The 18,131-nt window shown below is 39.5% G+C and overlaps 1 protein-coding gene across 1 annotated transcript in view; it reads left to right on the top strand.

The window, feature by feature from the left end:
• The window catches only part of vito (nucleolar protein viriato), a 42,129-nt gene that overhangs the window by 699 nt on the left and 23,299 nt on the right, over positions 1 to 18,131 (top strand). The window lies entirely within an intron of this gene.

The raw sequence follows: 18,131 nt of genomic DNA, 5'->3' as shown, positions 1-18,131 counted from the left end.
TAAGTATGAAAACTGGGTTAGTGAATTTTCATTGTAATGGTAGGCCCACTTGCCTACCATCAGTCACAATCAGATTGGGGAATTTCATTTTAATGGCAGACTGTCTTAGTGGTTTTCCCTACTGAAATGAACTTAGGTCATTACAATGACGTCAGTAGGAATGGCGCGATTAAAAGCAATGCTTTCATATGAAATAATCAAATGAAAAAGCACACATTTTCTCACTTTCAACGAACAGTACTATGCTGCCGATCTAATAGTCCAAAGTTCCAGAGCTGGAATGACCAAGCCGCAGACAGCCATAATCCGTGGATACTCTTAGTCTTCTTTTTTGGGGTGGGGGCGGGGTCGAATAGTGGATAGTCCCAGGGCAAAAACTATGCCCTTTTACTAATCTGTTTCCTAGGAGTACCCGATGAGTCGGGAAATCTCAATTCACTACACTGGTGGCGGAAAAATCTATCTGACTTAGAGGTAGGCCTACATTTTTCCTCCAAGCCAGAGGAAAAACCCCCTCTTCAGTGCTAATTTGGAATAAAATGAATGTAGAATTTATAAAAGTGAAGAGGAAGAAGTTTTTTTAAGAAACGGCTCGTTTCAGCGTTAAATTTTGAGTTATTTAGTGAATTGTGGTGCTATAATTTGGAATAGTCCTAAATTGTAATTCTAGGCAAGGTCATACTACTCCTATTAAGTGAGCCTCTGCCTTAAGTGTGCACACTGCTCATTCAAAACAGCGCATCAGAGTAGGGATCGAATAGCTGGAATACTATGATGAACCAGTGTGTTAGGTACCAGCAGTATCAGAAAATGTATGAATCAGAGGAATGGCATGCTAAAGAAGAAAGTTTTCTAACTCCCCAGGTATTTCCCACCAATATTCAGTCAGGCTGTTATATTCGCTACGCAGCAGTAATCCCATCTATCGGAGTTGAGCGGCAACATAAGAGACAAAGAACATCACAACAAACAATGGTCAATATAATGTTATTTTTGACCAATGTTACGCGCTTCCGATATTTTAGTCCTTCACATTTAGTTTTCTTCCAACTCTGAAATACCACTCTTATCATAGTCGGTACAGTAAAAGTAAATAAAACATAAATGATTCGAAATTGTATTCTCTGTAACTTTTGTTATGTAGTACTTTTTGATAGAACCAATAAAATAGGTATTTAAAAATTAAATTTTAAGTGCCTTCCCGTAAATTACGATTTCATCCAGGGTGAATAAAATACACCGATTTTCATTAAATTCTATTAACTCAATTTGCTCGTGGCTCGGCGTTGATATGACTTGTATTGCAAGCTGTCCACTTTTTTACTATAGACGCTTTTAAATATTTTAAATATGTTTTTCATCATTTGAGTTTCTTAAACACAATTGTAAACGATACTGTACCGGTAATTTAAGTATCATTCACATAAATCTCCTTACCCCCAACCCCCCCCCCCCCCCCCCATCTTCCAGTTCATTTAAAGCATCTAGAACAATAGTTTTTGGATTCCCATGGGATATAGTTTTAAGATCCAATGTGCTTGCTTTTAAATGTTATCATCTAAGATTTTTTTATATACAGCTGAAGATGACCACTAAGTGGTCGAAACATGTACTGTGTTTGTTAATGTATTTTTAAGTTTGCCAAAGGCAAAAGAAATAAAGTATCGATTAGGTGGCTTTTTAGATTAATTTGTTGATTGATATGACTTAGCAACAAAAATACAAATTCATGAATATATGTGTTATCATAGCCGGTACGGTAACAATGTGTGATGTAAATGATTGGAAATTTAATTGTATATATAGTTATGTAGCATTTATCGATAGGACCACTAATAATATAAATAGGCCCTATTTGAGAATTAAATTTTAGGTCTTCCCCTAAACTACTATTCCAGTCAGCGTGAATAAAATGATTTAAAGCCTAGTTTGTAGTGACTCATCTCCCAACTTCACATACCAATTTTCATTAAATTCTCTTTAGCCGTTTTCTCGTGATGCGTGACAGACGGACAGGAAATACAGAAAAGTAAAAAGTGCATTTCCTTGTTACTGTGGACATGACCGATACAGAAATACCATTCTTTTCAAATTTTGAACTATGTACAGACAAAACTCTTATTTTATACAGCCTTTGTATATTACGTTGTGTGTCATATGGTTGCTTTGGAGCGTAGGTTGCGCTTTGGTATCCGGTTCAGATGTTAGAATCGTAAAAAAATAATGCTTTACGGTACCAGGTACCATATTTCAAAGTAGCAGAGAGGAGAAAACCATCCTCAATCCTGCCACATACCTACCGTCACATTCTGTAAACTATTCTTACTAGCAGTTAATGGGACGAAAAAACAATAACATTATTTTAAATATTCTTACTTGTATAAAAGGTTATAAACCAAACATCTTCAAATTGCAGAATGCCACCATTTTCTTTGTTGATATGGGCTAGCTTTTTGATATCACCATGGGTGTACATCAGGGCTCAGCTCTATCGCCATTGCTCTGCTTGGATACAGCAACGGCTGACATACAGACATCGGATCGCTGGACCCTTCTTTATGCGGATGATGTGGTACTTACCCAGCAAACACCCTTTGGAATCCAACGCCAGACACAAGCTTGGAGTGACAAATTAGCTGAGAATGGTCTGCGCTTCAACACCCAGAAAACCAAATTCCTAGAATGTGGCCCCCAAATTATTGGGACCATAAGTATCAATAATCAAGACTTGCAGAAAAACCATGCATTTTAAATACCTAGGGTCAGTTGTCACTTCGAACTGTGATGCCACTTTTGATACCCGAGCATGGGTAAATGCAGCTCGGCTCAAGTGGAGAAAAGTCACCAGAGTCCTCTGGGGTAAAAAGATGCCTCACCATATAAAGGCAAACATTTACATGACCGTGGTACACCCAGCGGCTATTTACGGGGCAGAATGTCGCCCAATGACAAAAAAGCATGAGCAGACTCTTCATACAATGAAAATGTAGAAGCTTTGATGGACTCTTGGACTGACTCAGTGTGACCCCATAAGAAATAAAGATGTTCGACAAAGGCTTGGCGTCGCTCCAATTGTCGAAAAAGTGAGGGAAGCGCATCTTTGCTAGTACGGTCACGTTATGAGGAGGCAGGACGGCTCAGTTGCTAAAACAGCTCTCCAAGTTGATCCGGGAGGAATACGAGCACATGGAAGGCCTTTAAAGCGGTGGACTGACAATATCAAGGCCGACATGCACGATATTGGTTTAAAACCTGAAGATGTCAGCAATGGGACGAAATGGAGGAGATGTAGCAAAACAGCGGACCCCATATTTTGGGATAAATGCTAGGAAAGAGAGAGATATTGGCTAGCTTTGATCAGCTGATCTGAAGCTAATGTTCATATTGCCTCCAGTAGAACTCGTATGATGTGTGGCCACAGGTTTACCACACTCGATGAACAGAAGAAAAGGGCGGCCTCTGAACTAGATACGGTGTGTTGTACCCTTGCATCATTAATTCACATCTAAATATTCAAGCTATTCTGTCATGGAAACAGTGGTTTCCTTGGGGTTTCACTTCCTTCAAGATGCTCTTTTCTACAGCTGCAATACACATCTGCGCGGCAAGAGAAAAAATGTATTTAGTTGCTCTTACCAATCGTTCATGTTTGTCACAGGCCAGTTTCCGTCATGAAACATTGGCCTCAATGGGGTCATACTCCCTTTGAGAGGCTCTTTGCTATGGGCGCGGCACATACTGTCCACATGGCAAGAAAAAAGGCAGTTTGTAGTTCTAACCTCTTGTTCACCTTTGTGATTCATCTTTCGTAGTTTTCTCTAACACACTCACATTGGTAAGCCTGTTCAGTGCATTGTGAGGTCAGAGCCACCGTCATGTTGGATTTACAACCTATATTTCAACTTTCCTGGAGGAACAGTCTATGGCGTATATGAGCGATATAAATATCCTTGCTACATTTTGAAGTGTTGTACCAAGAGGCATACTCATTATTAACTTGACCACATTGTTTTGGCCTCGTGCTTTTATATCTGGCCCACTGGGTTTTCTGTCTTCCACAAAGCAGTTTCGTATTAACTGTTTGTCACCACATTGCTCTTGGGCATCTTCAGCTTCTCCTCGATTCTGTCATGGCAAGAGTTTCTACTGGAGGTGTCTTACCTCTAGTGGTTTGTGTTTTTTCCCCCCAGCTTTTGGAACCAGACACGAGGGTAGGTCTTTTCTTTTCTGTTTGCTTTACGTTGCACCTGCACAGATAGGTCTTATGGCGACAGTGGGAGAGGAACGGCCTAGAAGTTGGAAAGAAACAGCTGTGGCCTTAATTATGGTATAGCCCCAGCATTTGCCTGGTGTGAAAATGGGAAACCATGGAAAATCATCTTCAGGGCTGGCGGCAGTTTGGTTCAAACCCACTATCTCCCGGATGCAAGCTCACAGCTGCATACCCTTATCTGCACAGCCAACTCGTCCGGTGAGGGTAGGTCTGAGAACCATTTTGTAGACTTTCTGTTTATATTTTATATATTTTATGGTCATCTGTTTATTGCTGCAGCTATTTCATCTAGTTAATATTGTTGTGCATATCATTGTCGATTGTGGCATCGCTAGCAAATATAGAGCTGAGATACTTAAACCTGTCTGTCATCATCAGTAGTTTGCTGGTTTAGGAAGGTTATGTTGAGTAGGTCAAGTAGTTTTTGCTCTGTGGAGTTGTAGAACATGTATTCTATCGGTTAATTGATGTTTTGAAACCATTGATGTTATGCTGTCCCCATTCCTCCATCCAAGGATTCTATGGCACAAAATGGTGGTAGGTCTGCCAACAAGTGATGATACTCCCTATGTGAGATAGATTACCTGGAAAGCAGAATGGGGACAGCGGCAGCCCCAAGCTTGCACTCTTCTCACTGCTTGTTGTCTGCTGCTGGTTGCTCATTTGCTGGCCATAACAAGGCATGTCTTATCAACATTAGGAAGGTAATCCTTGGATCTTATCTCCACCTTCTCATACCCTGGATACGCCAGTGCGATGTATTGAAGGCAAATCGACACAGTTTACCCTGGTGTTTTGTATTGAGGTCTCCCAGAAGATCAACCCTCTTGTCCACATCTTGGGAGACTTGCAATGGCATGAAGTAGGGAATTGCCTGTAGGGGCTGCTCTATAGTGGGATTTTTTGTGCCCTGGAACTGACACATTAGCTGTGAAGGCCCTACAAGAGCCCTAAAAAGTGATGGCTAACAGGGCTCTGGTGAAGTCCTCCATGGCGGAGAAGATAGGCTTAGGTATGGCATAACTGGTGTTGGAGGCAACCTGCCGCATTGCAGTTAGCTAGGGGACTCTGAAGCCTGGTGGAGTAAGGGTGAATTTTTAAGACCATTCTGATGAAGGCAATAAAGGAAACAAGTAAAACATCAAGATCTGTACAAAGAAAGAAACAGACATTATGGCACAACAACTGTGTGAAAACTGAGGTTAGAAAGAAGAAGGCACTATGGATGAAATACCTGGGAGCAGGGACATCTGAGGACTATCAAGCATATAAGGCTCAGAGGATCATCACCAAGTGAGCAGTGGAGGAAGCCAAGAAGAGCCTCTGTGTGGAGTTTGGAAAATTCATGGAGAAGTCACACTATTAAAACCAAACACTGTTCTATAATGTTTTGAAGAATCTTTAGACATAAAAAGAATGCCCTTTAAAATTGATTAAGTCCAAAGAAGGGAATGTCCTGACTGATGAGGAACAAATTATGGAAAGCTGAACAATGTGTTTCAGGAAATTTACTTTTGAAGAAGATAGAGGAAGAGAGGATGGTCCATATGAAGAAATACAACTGATTGATGCAGAATTTATTAACTGTCAAGAACTAAGAACAGCTAATAAAAGGATGAACCTGGGGAGCTGCTGGCCATGGTGGAATCGTACCAGAAATAGTAAAGATTCTGGAAGAAGTTGGGGAAGATCTGTTTAGTGTAGTTCAACTAGTGTGGAAGCATTAGAAAATACCTGTTTTTTAATCATTCTACCAGTCTTCAAGAAGGGTGCTAACTTAGTGCCATAACCACCAAGGCATTTCCCTATTGAGTGTACCATGATAAATCTACTCAAGAATCATTGAGATGAGGTTTGGAAGAGAAATTGATGGACAGATGGAAGAAGAACCCAAGATCTGATTTTCTCACTCACTCAGAAGACTATTGATCAGGATTCTGAGGTGCATGTGTGCTACGTCGATCTGGAAGAAGGCTTTCAATAAGGTTACGTGGAGTGAGATATGGAAAGTACCGGAGAAGAAGCAAGTCAGCCGAAACTTAATTCAAGACAACCAGAGTTTTGATAAGAACTGCAGAAACTATGTAAGAAATGGAAACAAGGAGTCTAAATAGTACCTCACAGCATCAGGTGTGTGGTAAGGAGACATTTTATCTTCCTTCTTGTTGATATTTAATACAGATGATGTCATCAAAGATTGTAAAATGCACACTCATGATGAGACCTGTCATGTTTTTTAATCTTGCATTTGCTGATGATGATGTCATAATCGCTAAGTCACTGGGCAGCCGCCAGTACAAAATATTTTGAACCAGGAAATGACAAATAGAAGGATGGTCATTAGCACAGAGAAGACAAAGTCAGTAGTGATATCAAGGAAGCCTGTCCAACATACCATCACTCTGAACGGCAGGCAGATAGAACAAGTGCAGAACTTCAAGTACCAGGGAGCTGCAATCAGAGAGGAGAGATAAATGGTAGGATTGCTGCAATGGGTCAGCTTTACCATGCCATCCACAGAGGTTTCATAGGCAAGAAGGAAATCAGCAAGAAGACAAAGTTGGCTGTTTACAAATCAACATACGTGCCGGCGCTTGTATAGCTGCAAGTCATGGGCTTAAATGCGCAGCAAAAAGCTAACAGCAAGCCACAGAAATGTGCTATCTCTGAAAAATTGAGGGGAAGACAAAGAGAGATAAATATGCAGCCGGACAATCAGGACTATGCTCATTGTGCATTCATTACGGTAAAAATTTGAGGAAATCCGCTTTGGTGGTATGGGCACGTCATCAAGATGGAGGAAGCTTAACTTCCATGCAGAGTATGGGAAGCCAGAGTTCTTGGTGCAAGATTCCACTGATGACCATGAGTGACCTGGGAATATAACATCAGAAGCAGTCTGAGAGAAAGGGACATAGACCAATGCATTTTCAGGAGTCAGGCTCGAGACAGAACTGGGTTGAAAGCTTTCTACAAAACTTCCACACTTTCGGGTAAAAGAGGATGGGCTAAGTGAATAAGTTAGTTTTGAACTGAGAGTTGCTCTGTCTGTATATTAACTTTTAAAATTTGATGAAGTGTTAATTACATGTATTCATGTAGTGACAAAATGATTCTCAGATTGGTGAATGTATCTCTGCCCTTGAAGCTGGCTGTAGGTCTGCCACCTGTCATACGTACTTTTGATCAAAATTGATAGAAAGGAAAATTAAAACATTTGCATACAACAGAGACAGTATTACAAGTAACATTTACAAAAATCTATAAAAAATTGCACCAAAAATTCCATGCTCTACCACAAATGCCCATTACATACATACTGTTGGAAAAAGCAACGGTCCAGATTAACTATCAGTGTCACAAAATGTAGTCAATCATGAGACTTGAAGTGATAAAATATATTACTATTAGCAAACACGCCAATATTACCCAGATAACCAGCCACTCCAGTGAGCTTAGTAGCAGGAAATCTCTTGTCTGAATGAAGATAAAATATAAATAGCACAATACTGTGATTGATGATTTTTGTCGCAAATAAGGACCCAACCAGTCGCAAACAGTAACCTAACTGTCCCTGTCAGTAACTTTGATGCTGACAGTAATAAGTAGTAAGGTTGCTGCATGACCTAATGAATCTCTGACCTCGCCTTGATACTAACAGTACTTCCTGATAAATCCAGTCACCATAAGTAAATATATTACAAACGGTAATATAACAGTCTCTCTTGGTAATTTTGTCACTAATGGTAAACTAACCCTCTATCAATAGGTTTGACCCTGACAGTAATAATAAGCACTAAGGTTGTACATGCAGCCTAATCGAATTCCAATTTAACGCTGTCACTAACACTGCTTTTTGGAAAACCAGAATCTAACCAGTTGTGAACAGTAACAGTCAGGGTTGTGGAGGGGCCTCGGGTCCCTCTGGAGCCATTATGATGCACAAAGGTGGTCATCCACAACTTTCTTAGTGCATTTGTTATATGGGCAGCAAGGTAGACCCATTGGTCATCAGCAGCCCAGGTGGAGAATGGGAGTGAAGAAAGAGTGAGAGGGAAGATGGAGTGACATCATCATCAATCACCACTGATCTACATTTAGGGTTGCTCAGGTGGAAGATTTCTTATCAGTAAGGTTGTTTGATTACTCAAATTGCCAGGCTGATTGGCTCAGACCAATGAGGCACTGGCCTTCTGACCTGTGGCAGGTTCGATCCTGACTCAGTCCAGTGGTATTTGAAGATGTTCAAATACGTCCGCCTCATGTCGGTAGATTTACTGGCACGTAGAAGAACTCCTGCAGGACAAAATTCCAGCACCTCGGCGTCTCCGAAAACCCTCAAAATTGTTAGTGGGACGTAAAACAAGAACTTTAATATTATTATTATTATCTTTTCTTAAATTATTTCAAAGAAGTCGGAAATTTATTAACTATCTCTCTTGTTAAATTATTCCAGTTCCTAACTCCTCTTTCTATAAATAAATACAGGTTGAACAAAAAATGCCACACATGGATATCAGCATGCTGTCCACGTCAAAATTCACGAGAAAAGTTTATCTTGCAAAACCTAGTCCCACAGTAGGTTTAATAGAAACGTGAGTTAAGAAACGAGGCTCTGGCAACACTGAAACAGCGTGCAGCGTGGCCAAGCACAGGTCTCAAGAACTCGGCGCCCTGCTGGAGCTGTCTTATTAGCTCAGTGAGACGAGGTAATGCCATAAATGCCGGTTGTGCGGATGCGCCAATGTTCTAATCCCTTTTGAGCCAGTTTTTTTTTTTTTTTTTTTCAGTTAATGAATCCAATTTTATCCAATGTATACCTCCACTATGGTGTTGAGTTACGTGTAATGATGTGGATGCAGTTTTTTGTCGTGCAATATGTCAGCAACCAGTGTTTGAGACACCTGGAACTGCCTTGCAATGTCACGAATACTTCGCCGAGGTGATTGGTGAACGGCTTCAAGAATGTCATCCTCTGTTTGTGGAGTACGTCTAGTTCTTGGACGACCTCTGTCCACTAATTGTGGACGAAGATTACCGGTTTCCCGCAGGCGTTGTCCAAGGCGACGAAAAACATTGTTATCGGTATGGCGCTTTGAGCAGCAGCAGAAGCTTGGTTATCGGATGCACCCAACACTAAAAGCATATCGACGTATTCGCCGTTTGTGTACTCCATCAGGAAGCCGCCCTACATGCACTTGACAGGACCAGTTATGGTTGTGCACTGCGTGGTTAGTCGACTCATGCATGCAGTTGAATGAATCACACTGTCATGTGTTCGACTATTGTCATGTGACAACAGGATGTCATGCTTACAAACGCAGTTACACAATGGAAACTAGGGACCTGACGTCACACACAGAAAAGAAAAAAAGACCTGACGTAGATTCGAGCCGTAGCTCCATGGTGCATGTGGGTTTGATAACCTAGCCGTCTACTCAGTGAGCTACGACGCTGGGTACGGTAGAGCGGGATGATGCGCGTTTCTCTATTACATTCCGATGCACTGCAGGATGTGACATTGTTGCCAGCTTCTCGTTTTCGACTTGTTTTCCAATAGCACCAGATCCGATTTGGCTGTAGAAACTTTTGTCTTGCAATGGGATGAGGAATTGCATGCCGACCTCCAAGTGTGGCATTTTTTGTTCACCCTGTATATATATGCCCCAATTTGTCCTCTTGAATTCCAACTTTATCTTCATATTATGATCTTTCCAACTTTTAAAAGCACAGAATTTGTAACATTTTTGTAACACTGCTCGTTTGTTGGGCATTACCCAAAACAAATCGTGTTGCTTTTCTTTCCTTTTCTCGAATCAAGTAATCGTGGTTGGGGTCTCATATGCTAGAACCATAATCTAATCAGGGTCTTACCAGTGACCTTCTCATTTATATTCTTATGACAATGATTAAATATCCTCATAACCGTATGGAGATATCTGTAACCTTTATTTACAACCTTGTTAATAATATAATTACTCCCCTGAAGATCTTCCTTTATATTAACACCTAGGAATTTACAGTGTCATCCCATGAGGTACTTTCACCCCATCAACACATTAATTAAAACTAAGAGAACTTACAACCTTTCTTTTCACCCTGTTTACCATCGTACCATTGTCTGCTGTTGATCTTACAACTTTGTTAAGGTCTTTTTGCAGTTGCTCACAATCCTGTAACTTATTTATTACTCTGCGCGGTATAACATCATCCACAAAAAGTCTTATCTGCAATTCCAGTACTTTACTCATATCATTTATATAATAAAACCTACCTTATGATTTCCAACTACATTATTATGGGTAGTTACAGTCTCCATGAAATAAAGGGTAGGCCTACTGGTTATTCTTTTACTGGTAGAAGTTTGGGTCAGTTGATAGCATATTTACATCTAACATCCTCATAGGTCAATTGATAACATATTTAGGTCTAACGTCCTACAAGAGTATTATTAATTACAATTCTAGGACGCTGCATCTTGTATTGGCCAATTTTGTAGTTGATGTGGAGACGTGAGGAATTTGCTCTTGTATCAGAAAACGACTCTGTTTGCCTTTACCTCCAGTATCATTCATATAATCTAAAAGAAGAGGAAGTGTGCCAAAAGAAAAAAGAAAAAAAATTCTCTAGGTATTATGATGACTAATTTCAGATCTGAATTGATGGTAAAAATAAATTCTGCGTATGGAGTTTGCATCAATAAATTACAGGTTATCTTAAAATAATTCTTTTTTTCTTGAGGCACATTAATGTAAGTGATTATCACAATTGGGCAAAAATATGTTTGATTATAAGGGTGAAATTGGGAAAGCTGTTAGGACGGTAATGTTTTTCTCTCCATTTTTGGTCAGTTTATGTCAAATCAGGTTTTAATTACATATTAGATAATTTGGTTTTGAAAGGAATTCCCTTATTTCCCTCTGTTGAGATATTATGTGTTAGTGATATACCTGTTGACGAGGCATGAAAAAAGATTATTAATGGTAAAATAAAGCCTAAAAGAAGAAGTGGTCTTGATGATATTCCACCATGTACTACAATTAGGGGTTGTGTTGAATTAGAGGCTAGTCAATTAACTTTCATTTTTAATCCTTCCATTCACTCTTCATCCTTTCCTGAAAAATGGAAAATTTCTCAAGTTACACCCATTCTTAAAACTGGCAGTTTTGGAACAATATCTAATTATCGACCTATGTGCATAATCAACGCCATAAGGTAGTGTATATGAACATATATTATACAGTCAGTCTAGCCTAAGCAAGTGCCGGGAATGGACGTGCCGTGTTGAGTGTGCCGGGTGAGTGGAGCAAGAGTGGGGAGCGGACGGGTCGCGTGGAGTGTGACGTGGAAGATGATCAGCATAGAGCAACATAGGGTCATCATAGGAAGATAGCAGGAAAGAAGGAATCAACCAATAATAAGGAAGGTAAATTGGAGATGGGTTTGAAGGGTGAGATGCTGTTGGTGGCAGCAGTGGTCACTGTGCTGCTGGTTATTGGGGGTGTGGAAGAAAATCCAGGCCTTCAGAGCAGTGGAAACATGAGCTGGGAGGACATAGAAGTTATAAAGAAAGTGGTTAAGGAGGTAGTGGGGAAACTGTCCGTTTGAACAGTTAAAACAGATGATACAAGAGCAAGTTAAGGAACACGAAAAGACGAAGCTATGGATTCAGGAAAACACATGAAACTAAAGCAAAAATGGAAGACAGTGAGAGAGAAATTGTATTACTAAGGGAGAAAACAAAAAATATAGAAGAGAAGGTGATGATGTTTAAGAAAGAATTAGCAGCCAACTGTCAAGAAAGGAGGAAGAAATCCATATTCACCTATTTACGGTGTGCAGGAGGAGAACACAGAAGCAAAAGTGGACGTTATTTATAAAGTGTAGATGTCATTCAAAATAAAATGAAAATTAACTTTAGTGAGGTTGATATAGATGACGCTGAGAGAGTAGTTATGGTGAGGGGACACAGACCGATAAAAGTGACACTGCTATCCACATTGATGGCGAACATAGTGACCAGAAATGCTGGGAATCTACAGAATGAAAAATGTGGATTAAGAGGGATATGGAAAGAAATGCAAATAAGAATTACAAAATTCTAAAGAAACATCTAGTGAGGGCAAGACTGCAAGGGTTGAGGCCACATATTAGGGGCCAGATACTGGTGGTGACCAATGGGAAATGGACTCGAAATTGGACAGTGATGAAACTTCAGGCCTTGGAGGAGTGCCTAAAGCGGGATGAAATTAGTAGGACTGGCGAGGTCATGCATAATAGAAAGAGAGGAGCACCGAGTAACAGTGAGATCATAGAAGAGGTTATAGAAGGAGTCGGGGAGAGTAACACCATAGAGGCAGTGGCAGAAAGATACAGGGAAGTGCTGATAGACGCGATGGTAGAAGTAATCAGGGGAGTGCTGGAGGAGGGAAGAGCACAAGAAAAGCCAAGTGGTCACACGCATAGTGAAAATAATGGTTTGAGGGGGGAGGCAGACGCAAGAGGAACTATGATTAAAAGAAGCAGCTTGAGTCTAAAGGAACTATGGGGCAAGAAGGGTAAAAGTGAGGAAGGCATAGTGACGAGAAGTAAAAAGTCAAGTAAGTTATGTAATGGTGTCATGTGTAATTAGATTGGAAGGTGTAATGTGATTAAGGTTAAGCAAACGAGTTGGGAGTGGTGGTGGCGATGAGTGATTGTGTTTGTTAACTGTATGCTAAATGGATTTCTAGTGTACATTGAACTTGTTATGGTATATGATGTAGAGATGGGTATGGTAATTTTAAGTGAATGTGGCCTGAAATGTTGTAAGTGTTTGTTAATTGATATGAAAGGAAAGTACGATGGTTGGTGATGGTAATTTTTGAGTGAAGGTTGTGAGGAGTGATTATGTTCTAATATGTTCAAGAGTTGGGTATTGAGATTATGTGTGGTTAATGATGGTTAGAGAGACGATGAATAAGAGGTCAAGTTGATGGTATATAGTAAGTGAATTCGAGTGACAAAATTAATATGTAAGGTTGGTTGATATATGTTTGAATGGTAAGAGTATTATGGTAAAATTGAGAGAAGGATGCTAAGAGTGATTATGTTTATAATAAGAAGTGTGATTGAAATAGGGACCAAAAGTATGGTAGTGAAGTATAGTTGGTAAATTTTGGGTATGGTAAGACGTGTTGCAATAATTTTTTTTAATACATCAAGTTGAGCCTCTATGGACTGCGTGGTAACAACCAACTTCATTTTAGTGTCTAGGTCTTGTTTTTGTTCCGGCTTTGACTTCCTGCCAGTATCTTCGGAGCCCAGCGATGAGTGGAGACTGGCTTGAAATTTAAATGAGATTAAGTACGGAATATGTGATTATGGTTGGTATATGTATGAATAGTAAGATGATTATTGCTGCTTTATTGTATGCATATTATGATAAGTGGTTGGTGGATATAATTGGATTGGAGGGAGGAAATTAATCTGTGATTATGACTGGTATGTGGTAATTCTGAATGAAGGTTGCTAAGAGTGATTACTATGGAATTTGATTGAAGAGTGATTATGATTAAGAGGTTGATGTAGTGAGTTGTAAAGATTGATTGATGAATGATTATGTGTGTGGATGAAAAGGGAGGTAGTGAGGTATGGTTGGTAAAGTTTGGTATGGAAAAACGTGATGGTATAATTTAAGGTGTTGAGTGGCTTATGTGATTATAGTTGATATATGTATGAATGGTAAGATGATTATTGCTGCTTTATTGTATGTAAATTACAAAAAATGAGTGGAGTGAGGTAATGATGGCTAGGAACAAGGAAGTAGTTCATGCAGAAACTGCAACACGAGGAGACTGTGGCACACTAACGCTGCAGGTGGTGTAATGTTATGGCTGTATCAGCGAACCTGAGTAGGTCAATAAGAATTGATGGTATAAGTTCTGGAATGTGCTAGGTTCGCGAGTCCAGCCAGAAGAGGGATGGAGGTCCTTAACCTCCATGTGCCGATTTGCCGTTGTTTTATTTTACCTTCTTATCGGTTATTTTATCCAGTTCACTTATTACCATGGCTATCGGGTCTCCGGAAAGGAGTCGCCCATAGGCCATTTGATTTGATTTATTATATTGTTTTGTTGTATTATTATTATTATTATTATTATTATTATTATTTCACCATTGTTTTTATTTAGGAGAGTTTAAGTTGAAAGAGCTTACCTAGGTTGGGCACTGTTATTTATCTTCATTAATAGATCACTAAGGTAGTAAATACTGTAGATCTGGAGGAAAATAAAGAATAAATAATATATTATACAGTAGGATATAAATCCTATTCAAATTGTGTCACCTGAATTTCAACACGACTTTTTACCCAACAGATCAGTTATCACCAGTCTTAAGAGCTCTATTCAAAATTTGTATGATACCCTAAAAAGACAATTGAAGGGTTGATTTATATGGATTTGGAAAAAGCATTCTATACAGTTGACTAACCTCTCAAGCAGGGATTTAAATTTCCCTTGCCCGAGCCTACTGGCGTTAATTTAAATGTCCAAGCAGCAGCTATGTTACAGTACTGCAAATAAGCATTTATATCTCGACAGTATTTGCACATAAATAACCCAAATTTTTGCCTTCATAGTCTTCAAGTAGTGCATTACGAACAAAATGTAATAATCTATTAATCAGTTTGAACGTGCCCTGTGTCATTATATTGTAGAATGTAGGCATGTCAACAATATAATTTTTATTAAAATATGATTTTATGGAAGGCTTCTGAATAATTCCAATGAGCATCTGTAATCCAAATTAAACGTACAATTCATCAAACCATTGATGTTGTCTTCTAGCTGCTGAAGGAAATTATCTGTTCTCCTTCATTACATCCTCATTGGGAAGCGTAGACCTGAACCATTGTAAGGTATTAGTCATTTAAAGAAACCTTTACTTTCATTATTCTTTCATTAATATGGGTGACATAAGAAATACAGTCAGTGTCCTAGTGTAGGACTATCCCCCTTGTTGCCATCTTATTTCCACTCCAATGAAGTTTATAGCTGTTATCTAATGATTTTATATCACAACCCTCCCATTTGTTTCCGTTTAATAAGTTACCAGATAATATTTGACACACATGTCTATTTACATTTTGCAGATGATTTGAAACTTTACAAATACAAAGACTAGGATGAGTTACAAAAGGACTTTGATCATGACATCATATACACGGCACAAAAAGGCTCCGTGGCTCAGGCGACAGCGCGTCGGCCTCTCATCGTTAGGTTCTGTGGTTCAAATCCCGGTCAGTCCATGTGAGATTTTTGCTGGACAAAGCAGAGGCGGGACAGGTTTTTCTCTGGGTACTCCGGTTTTCCCTTTCATCTTTCATTCTAGCAACACTCTCCACTATCATTTCATTTCATCTGTCAGTCATTAATCATTGCCCCGGAGGAGTGCGACAGGTTTCGGCAGCTGGCACAATTCCTATCCTCGTCACACACTATCCCTGATCTGGTCACTGACTGGAAAACAGGTTGTAAGTTTTAATTTTCATACATGGCACAAAAGAGGATAGAGTTTTATCGTTTAAGGATCTAGGTATAATTTTTGACAGTAAGTTAACATTCAACAATCATATGAATAAAATAACAAAGAATGCAAACTGAATGCTAGGAATTGTGAAGAAATTCAAGATCTTTTACCTATCCTTCTGTAATGAATAAATTATTTGTTACCTGGGTAAGGAGCATATTGGAATGTTCTGTAATTATTTGGAACCCGTATACAAAGCAGCAATTAGTTCCTATCTTTCCTACAAAACCTTAAATACTTTGTCCTTTTGAAACATTAACTCAGGTATTGAGGAATATATTTTAATTTCCTTCATTGAAAATCAGATGGACCTTAATTTCTATACAAATGTTAAAGAAGATCATAATATGACGAATTGATTCTTTGGACCTGTTAAACCACATTTTATTCCATGTTCCTCAAATAAGATCATGTCAGCATCAATTACTTCATGTTCAAAGGTCAGAAACATTACATCAGTCAATTTCACCTTTTGTAAAAATGACAACGCTTCATAATACTGTAACAAAAGAAGTCAATATACTGTTATTTACTGAATAGGATAATGAATTTAATAAGAAATTAAAAGCTTGCCTTTGCAATTTGTAATTTTTTTTTTTTTATAATTCTTCTTTTCTGGTACTCATCATTTCTCCCAATATACTCATTTGTGTTTTATGTTTGGTTTCATTATTTTTTGTTTTGTTTTTGATTGCCATATGATATTCAGTGTGCATTTTAAATTTCTTTCAAATTGTAACTGATGTCATATACTGGATGGTCCACCCACCCCTTACGATCTAGTTTTATGTAACCTGCTGTGTTTATTACAATTCTGAAATACATCCATCCCTTTCCCTAAACTGGGGTAATGTAAAGAGATGTATAGTTATGGGCTAGAAGACAACAGTAATTTTGAGTGCCACTATTAATTCATTTTGGCTACCGCTAATGATCCCATGAAACGAGCACAGATATGAGGAACGCGTATTTTACAACAACGACGTGGTCGGAGATATGATATTGAACAGTGCTCAAGGGTATGGAAACTTGAAACCCACTCAGGTATTCTTTTTTTTAAATTTTTTTTTAATTTTTTTTTTTTAATCGCCAGTTGCCTGAGATGTGGCAAAGTTGCACACTTTAATAGTTTCCACGCACTGATTTGTTTATTTGGCCCTGTAAAGAGCAGTTGGTATTGTGACATATGGTATGAAGTTGGGTTGGAAGAGGCTAGGAGAAAAGTGCAGGATTTCAGTTACCTATGTTGTTTAACGCTGCACCTGTTCGAACTGATGACCTTCGTGGTTGACACAGAACTGTGTGCGATGTTGTAAGGTGACCAGGATTGGCCAGCTCCTGTGCATGCACCAGGTGTTTTACATGACCATACACGAAAGAATCAAGGAACATAGGATCTGGGGGCCAGGGAACTGGCCCTCCCCTTCCTATTCATTAATCGGGATACGTTACATGGAGATGGCCGGATGACCACCTTTGTGTGTGGTGGAGCTTCATCATGTTGAAACTACATACTGCAGCAGTCAAGGAGTGGCACGTGTTCCAACAACGGTGGCGGTTCATCGTTGAGAAACCCCAGATAGTGTTCTCCCATTAGATTGCATGGCCCTCAAAGAAATGGGGACCAATGATGTGATCACCCGTACCATACGTTCACGCCCCACTGGACCTGAGAAGCTGCTTGTCGTACTGAATGGAGATTGTCCACACTCTAGTAGTGCATATTATGGCGATTAATGGTTCCATTGTTGTGGAACCTGCTTCATCCATAAATGAGATGGTTGTTAAAACAGGCAGCGTCAGTGGTGGTGGTGGTGGTGGTGGTGGTTATTGTTTCAAGAGGATATACAACTGGGCAACTCTCCTCAGTTAATACTAATCAGAGAGAAATCCATGTGCTGTATGGTCCATTGACCGAATGCCACCTGGGCTTTGAAATCATGACCATGTAGCTCCTGGTGTAAGTGCAGATGGTACGGGTGAAACCACGGGGCATGCAATATCTGTATAATGGACGTCTGGTTATGCCAGATAGCGTACAACACAACCTCTTCCTTGTGAACAGACATCATGGGATGATCTCAAACAGGCTGTATCATTCCCAAGCCTACAGATGTCTTTCCACACTCTGAAATGGTATCCCGATTGTCGTCTATCTGGATAGTGTTCTTGATACAGGCGATGTGCTTGGTATTCATTCTGTCTAGCTTCTCCATAGATGAGTAACATATCCACATACTCGTCGTTGGAATACATCATGAAGTAGTAAATAAGCTTTGTGTTGTGA

Source organism: Anabrus simplex, chromosome 6, assembly GCF_040414725.1.
Source record: "Anabrus simplex isolate iqAnaSimp1 chromosome 6, ASM4041472v1, whole genome shotgun sequence".
Lineage (NCBI taxonomy): Eukaryota > Metazoa > Arthropoda > Insecta > Orthoptera > Tettigoniidae > Anabrus > Anabrus simplex.
Note: the sequence above shows the minus strand (reverse complement) of the source record. Positions and strands in the feature narration are given on the sequence as shown.